This window comes from Bubalus kerabau, chromosome 3 (assembly GCF_029407905.1).
Source record: "Bubalus kerabau isolate K-KA32 ecotype Philippines breed swamp buffalo chromosome 3, PCC_UOA_SB_1v2, whole genome shotgun sequence".
NCBI classification, from domain to species: Eukaryota; Metazoa; Chordata; class Mammalia; order Artiodactyla; family Bovidae; genus Bubalus; species Bubalus kerabau.
Genome location: NC_073626.1, coordinates 102,572,334 through 102,579,962, shown reverse-complemented (window position 1 = coordinate 102,579,962; position 7,629 = coordinate 102,572,334). Strand labels below are relative to the sequence as shown.

At 40.3% G+C, this 7,629-nt stretch overlaps 1 long non-coding RNA gene across 2 annotated transcripts in view; it reads right to left on the bottom strand.

The window, feature by feature from the left end:
• Window positions 1-1,271: 1,271 nt before the first annotated feature.
• LOC129646458 (uncharacterized) overlaps window positions 1,272-7,629 on the bottom strand; it is a 28,238-nt gene continuing 21,880 nt past the window's right edge. The window contains exons 2-3 of one of the 2 annotated variants that reach the window (XR_008711931.1): window positions 2,134-3,762; window positions 1,272-1,413 (exon numbers count right to left, since the gene is read on the bottom strand). This is a non-coding gene — a long non-coding RNA (uncharacterized LOC129646458). The remainder of the gene's footprint in view (window positions 1,414-2,133; window positions 3,763-7,629) is intronic. The other variant, XR_008711932.1, reaches the window with a different exon arrangement.

Sequence of the window (7,629 nt, the reverse complement as noted above, 5' to 3'; positions counted from 1 at the left end):
GGACATGGAAAAACAGACTGGTTCCAAGTCAGGAAAGGAGTAGTACATCAAGGCTGTATATAGTCAACCTGCTTATTTAACTTCTATTCAGAGTACATCATGTGAAATACCAGGCTGGATAAAGTACAAGCTGGAATCAAGATTGCGAGAGAAATATCAATAACCTCAGATATGCAGATGATACCACCTTTATGGCAGAAAGTGAAGAAGAACTGAAGAGCGTCTTGATAAAAATGAAAGAGAGTGAAAAAGTTGGCTTAAAACTCGACTTTCAGAAAACTGAGATCATGGCATCTGGTCCCATCACTTCATGGCAAATGGGTGGGGAAACAATGGAAACAGTGAGAGACTTTATTTTTTTGGACTCCAAAATCACTGCAGGTGGTGACTGCAGCCATGATGTTAAAAGATGCTTGCTCCTTGGAAGAAAAGCTATGACCAACCTAGACAACATATTAAAAAGCAGGGACATTACTCTGCCAACAAAGGTCCATCTAGTCAAAGCTATGGTTTTTCCAGTAGTCAAGTATGGATGTGAGAGTTGAACCATAAAGAAAGCTGAGCGCCAAAGAATTGATGCTTTTGAACTGTGGTGTTGGAGAAGACTCTTGAGAGTCCCTTGGACTGCAAGGAGATCCAACTAGTCTATCCTAAAGGAGATCAGTTCTGGGTGTTTATTGGAAGGACTGATACTGAAGCTGAAACTCCAATACTTCGGCCACCTGATGCAAAGATCTGACTCATTTGAAAAGACCCTGATGCTGGGAAAGATTGAGGGCATGAGGAGAAGGGGATGACAGAGGATGAGATAGTTGGATGGCATCACCGACTCAATGCACATGGGTTTGGGTGGACACCGGGAGTTGGTGATGGACAGGGAAGCCTGGCATGCTGCGGTTCACGGGATCACAAAGAGTTGGACATGACTGAGTGATTGAACTGAACTGAACTGAAGGTTAACTATGGACCTTGGTAAAAAATGTATTATTATGGTAGCAATATTGAAGATAGAGGAGGCTATGCATGTGTGGAAGCATGGGGTTTATGGAAAATCTCTGTGTGTTACTCTCAATTTTATTGGAAACTTAAACCTACTTTCAAAAATTAAAGTATTTTAAAAATAGATTATTAGAAAATATCCATATTAAAATATAGAGAGGAAATAAAAGTGGCAAATATAAGAAAGAACATACTGCACATATAAGAAAAGTGCTTACATAGATGTATAAGAAATGTATTTGGAATCCCAAAACAGGAAAGCAGAAAGAGGATGTAACAAAAGCAATGTTTAATGAGCTAATAAGCAACATTTTCCCAAACTGACAAAAGTCAACAAGCCACAGATTTAGGAACCTTCAAATCAGGGTCAATACTCATAATACAGCACCTAGATTCATCATAGTCAAATCACTGCTGTAAATGAAAGACAAAAAAAAAAAAAAAAAATTATTAGAGCAGCAGAGGGATGTGGGAAAATACACACACACACACACACACTTTCTCTAGGTCCTCACAGGACAGAAAGTGTAAGGAAGTTCTCTAGGGCTTTTATAAGGACACTAATTCCATTTATGAGTACTCCACCTGCAAGGCATAATCACTTCTCAAAGGCCCGACTTCTTAGTATCAGCACATTGGGGATTAGCATATCAACACAAAAATTTTTTAGAGACACATTCAGTCTATAACAACTATTGTCATAGAATTAACTCAAATAAATACTTCAGCAAAGATGTATTGCTTTTGAAACAGAATCTCAAACTACATTAATTTGTACTCACCATGTCCCTGCTATTATACACATACTCGACTCCCCAAATATAAACTACAATTAGGTCCAGAAACTAAACAATATACAAGCATAAAAGTAAAACTTTCAAGGTATTACTAAAATACTATGTGGATGATGAATGCCTTAAGATGTAGATTCTATTTTGTATTATTGAGAATCCTTCATTGCTTTTTTTAACTTTTGAGTTTTCTAAGAAAATGTGTTGTAATATAAAAAATATTTTCATTAAGTTACTAAGTATTTGTGTATATTAGGGAAGGGCAGTAATTTGAGGACTGATCAGTGTTGTTGTTCAGTGCTCAGTTGTGTCCGACTCTGCGATCTCATGAGCTGCAGCTCACCTGACTCTGTCTCTATCTCCTGGAGTTTGCTCAAACTCTGCATCCAAACATCTCATTCTCTGTTACCCCTTTCTCCTCTTGCCTTCAATCTTTACCAGCATCAGGGTCTTTTCCATTGAGTTCACCCTTTCCATCAGGTGGCCAAAGTATAAGGGTTTCAAAATCATTCCCTCCAGTGAATATTCAGGGTTCGTTTCCTTTAGGACTGGCTTGTTTGCTCTCCCTGCCATCCAAGGGAGTCTCAAGAGTCTTCTACAGCACCACAGTTTGAAATCATCAACTCTTTGGCACTCAGCTTTCTTTATGGTCCAACTCCCACACCTGTACATGACTACTGGAAAAATCATAGCTTTGACTAGACAGATCTTTGTCAGCAAAGTGATGTCTGCTTTTTAATACACAGTCTAGGATGGTCACAGCTTTTCTTCCAAGGTGCAAGTGTCTTAATTTCATGGCTGCAGTCACTGTCTGCAGGGATTTTGGAGCCCAAGAAAATAAAGTCTGTCACATTTTCCATTTTTTCCCCATCTATTTGCCTTGAAATGATAGGACTGGATGCCATGATCTTCATTTTTTGAATGTTGAGATTTTTTGTTGTTGTTTGTTTTTTTGAATGTTGATTTTTAAGCCAGCTTTTCCACTCTCGTGTTTTACCTTCACCAAGAGGCTCTTGAGTTCCTCTTCACTTTCTGCCATTAGAGTGGTATCATCTGCATACCTGAGGTTGTTGATATTTCTCCTGGCAATCTTAATCCAGCTTCTGAGTCATCCAGCCCAAAATTTCGCATGATGTACTCTGCATATAAGTTAAATAAACAAGGTGACAATATACATACTTGATATGCTCCTTTCTCAATTTTGAAATTAGTTGTTCCATGTCTGGTTCTAACTGTTGCTTCTTGTCCTGCATATAGGTTTCTCAGGAGGCAGGTAAGGTAGTCTGGTATTCCCATCTCTTTAAGAATTTTTCAGTTTGTTGTGATACACCCAGTCAAAGGCTTTACATAGTCAATGAAGCAGAGGAGGACGTTTTTCTAAAATTCCCTTGCTTTTTTTGTAATTCAACAGATGTTGGCAATTGGATCTCTGGTTCCTCTACCTTTTCTAAATCCAGCTTGTACATCTGGAATTTCTCAGTTCACATACTGCTGAAGCCTAAGTTGAAGGATTTTGAGCATAATCTTGCTAGCATGTGAAATGAGTGCAATTGTGCAGTAGTTTCAACATTCTTTGACATTGCCTTTCTTTGGAATTAGAATGAAAACTGACTTTCCAGTCCTGTGGCCACTGCTAAGTTTTCCAAATTTACTGGCCTATTGAGTGCAGCACTTTCACAGCATCATCTTTTAGGACTTGAAATACCTCAGGTGGAATTCCATCACCTCCACTAGCTTTCCTCATAGTAATGCTTCCTAAGGTCCAGTTGACTTCACACTCCCCGATGTCTGGTTGTAGTGAGTGACCACACCATCGTGGTTATCTGGGTCATTAAGACCTTTTTTGTACAGTTCTTCTGTGTATTCTTGCCAGCTCTTCTTAATCTCTTCTGCTTCAGTTAGGTCCTTGCCGTTTCTGTCCTTTACTGTGCTCGTCTTTGTCTGAAATATTCTCTTGGTATCTCCAATTTTCCTGAAAAAAAAAAAAAAAAAAATCTCTAGTCTTTCCCAGTCTATTGTCTTCCTCTATTTCTTTGCATTGTTCACTTAAGAAAGCTTTCTTTATCTCTCCTTGCTATTCTCTCAAACTCTGCATTCAGTTAGGTATATCTTTTCCTTTCTCCATTGCCTTTCACTTCTCTTCTCAGCTATTTGTGAAGCCTCCTCAGACAACCACTTTGCCTTCTTGCATTTCTTTTCCTGATTAAGTATTTACTTAAAATATACCAGATAATGTGCTAAGCATTTCACCTGAATTATATCATTTTATTCTCAGAACAATACTATTAAATATCATGGTCTATATTTTAAAAGATGGAAATTAAAGCATAGGGAGAAATTGTTTTCAAACTGCACAGCTAGAAAGTGATATGGTCAAGAAAATAGCCCAAATGTGTTAATGTGTTTTTCAATTTAAAATATTTAAGAAAATTCACATGCTTGATGTATTGATATATAATTCTTCACGGCTGAGAGGAGCTACCCCATGCCTGAGGTCAGGGGCAGTGGCCAACAGGAGCTACCCCGAGTCCAAGGTAAGGAGCAGCGGCTGGGCTTTGCTGGAACAGCCATGCAGAGAGACCCTGCATTCAAGGTAGAAGAAACCCAGGTAAGACGGTAGGCCCTGAAAGAGGGGATCAGGGGGCATACAGACTGCAACTACAGTCACGGACAACTGGCCAATCTGAACTGGCCCTGTATGGGGCCACCCAATCTGGCCTATGGGGCTAACCAAGACAGATGGGTCATGGTGGAGAGGTCTGACAGAATGTGGCCCACTGGAGAAGGGAATGGCAAACCACTTCAGTATTCTTGCCTTGAACCCCATGAACAGTATGAAAAGGCAAAAAGATAGGACACTGAAAGATGAACTCCCCAGGTTGATAAGTGCCCAATATGCTACTAGAGATCAGTGGAGAAATAACTCCAGAAAGAATGAAGGGCTGGAGCCAAAGCAAAAACAACACCCAGGTGTGAATGGGACTGCTGATAGAAACAAGGTTCGATGCTATAAAGAGCAATATTACATAGGAAACTGGAATGTTAGGTCCATGAATCAAGGCAAATTGAAAGTCATCAAACAGGAGATGACAGGAGTCAACATGGACCTTCTAGGAATCAGTGAACTAAGATGGACTGGAATGGGTGAATTTAACTCAGATGACCATTATATCTACTACTGTGGGTAGGAATCCCTTAGAAGAAATGGAGTAGCTATCATAGTCAACAAAAGAGTCCAAAATGCAGTACTTGGAAGCAATCTGAAAAATGACAGAATGATCTCTGTTTGTTTCCAAGGCAAACCATTTAATATCATGATAATTCAAGTCTATGCCCTGACCAGTAATGCTGAAGAAGCTGAAGTTGAACGGTTCTATGAAGACCTACATGACCTTCTAGAACTAACACCCAAAAAAGATGTCTTTTTCATTATAGGGGACTGGAATGCAAAAGTAGGAAGTCAAGAAACACCTGGAGTAACAGGCAAATTTGACCTTGGAGTACAGAATGAATCAGGGCAAAGGCTAACAGAGTTCTGCCAAGAGAATGCACTGGTCATCACAAACACCCTCATCCAACAACACAAGAGAAGACTCTACACATGGACATCACCAGATGGTCAACACCGAAATCAGATTGATTATATTCGTTGCAGCCAAAGATGGAGAAGCTCTATACAATCAGCAAAAATAAGACTGGGAGCTGACTGTGGCTCAGATCATGAACTCCTTATTGCAAAATTCAGATTGAAATTTAAGAAAGTGGGGAAAACCATTAGACCATTTAGGTATGACCTAAATCCCTTATGACTATATAGTGGAAGTGAGAAATAGATTTAAGGGCCTAGATCTGATAGACAGAGTGCCTGATGAACTATGGATGGAGGTTCGTGATATTGTACAGGAGACAGGAATCAAGACCATCCCCAAGAAAAAGAAATGCAAAAAAGCAAAATGGCTGTCTGAATAGGCCTTACAAATAGCTGTGAAAAAAGAGAGGTGAAAAGCAAAGGAGAAAAAGAAAGATACACCCATTTGAATGCAGAGTTCAAAAGAATAGCAAGGAGAGATAAGAAAGCCTTCCTCAGCAATCAATGCAAAGAAATAGAGGAAAACAATAGAATGGGAAAGACTAGAGATCTCTTCAAGAAAATTAGAGACACCAAGGGAACATTTCATGCAAAGATGGGCTCAATAAAGGACAGAAATGGTATGGACCTAACAGAAGCAGAAGATATTAAGAAGAGGTGACAAGAATACACAGAAGAACTACGCAAAACAGATCTTCATGACCCAGATAATCATGATGGTGTGATCACTGACCTAGAGCCAGACATCCTGGAATGTGAAGTCAAGTGGGCCTTAGAAAGCATTACTACGAACAAAGCTAGTGGAGGTGATGGAATTCCAGTTGAGCTATTTCAAATCCTGGAAGATGATGCTGTGAAAATGCTGCACTCAATATGCCAGCAAATTTGGAAAACTCAGCAGTGGCCACAGGACCGGAAAAGGTCAGTTTTCATTCCAATCCCAAAGAAAGGCAATGCCAAAGAACACTCAAACTACCGCACAACTGCACTCATCTCACACGCTAGTAAAGTAATGCTCAAAATTCTCCAAGCCAGTCTTCAACAATATGTGAACCATGAACTTCCAGATGTTCAAGCTAGTTTTAGAAAAGGCAGGGGAACCAGAGATCAAATTGCCAACACCCGCTGGAGCATGGAAAAAGCAAGAGAGTTCCAGAAAAACAACTGTCTCTGCTTTATTGACTATGCCAAAGCCTTTGACTGTGTGGATCACTAAACTGTGGAAAATTCTTCAAGAGATGGGAATACCAGACCACCTGACCTACCTCTTAAGAAACCTGTATGCAGGTCAGGAAGCAACAATTAGAACTGGACCTGGAACAACAGGCTGGTTCCAAATAGGAAAAGGAGTACGTCAAGGCTATATATTGTCACCCTGCTTATTTAACTTATATGCAGAGTACATCGTGAGAAACACTGGGCTGGAAGAAGCACAAGCCGGAATCAAGATTGCTGGGAGAAATATCAATAACCTCAGATATGCAGATGACACCACCCTTGTGGCAGAAAGTGAAGAACTAAAGAGCATCTTGATGAAAGTGAAAGAGGAGAGTGAAAACTTGGCTTAAAGCTCAACATTCAGAAAACTAAGATCATGGCATCCGGTCCCATCACTTCATGGGAAATAGATGGGGAAACAGTGGAAACAGGGGCTGACTTTATTTTTCTGGACTCCAAAATCACTGCAGATGGTGATTGTGGCCATGAAATTAAAAGACGCTTACTCCTTGGAAGGAAACTTATGACCAACCTAGATAGCATATTAAAAAGCAGAGACATTACTTTGTCTACAAAGGTCCATCTAGTCAAGGCTATGGTATTTCCAGTGGTCATATATGGATGTAAGAGTTGGACTATAAATAAAACTGAGCACCAAAGAATTGGTGCTTTTGAACTGTGGTGTTGGAGAAGACTCTTGAGAGTCCCTTGGACTGCAAGGAGATCCAACCAGTCCATTCTGAAGGAGATCAGTTCTGGGTGTTCATTGGAAAGACTGATGTTGAAACTGAAACTCCAATACTTTGGCCACCTGATGCAAAGAGCTGACAATTGGAAAAGACCCTGATGCTGGGAAAGATTGAGGGCAGGAAGAGAAGGGGATGACAGAAGATGAGATGGTTGGATGGCATCATCGACTCGATGGACATGGGTTTGGGTGGACACCAGGAGTTGGTAATGGACAGGGAGGCCTGGTGTGCTGCGGTTCATGGGGTTGCAAAGAGTTGGACACGACTGAACAGCTGAACTGAA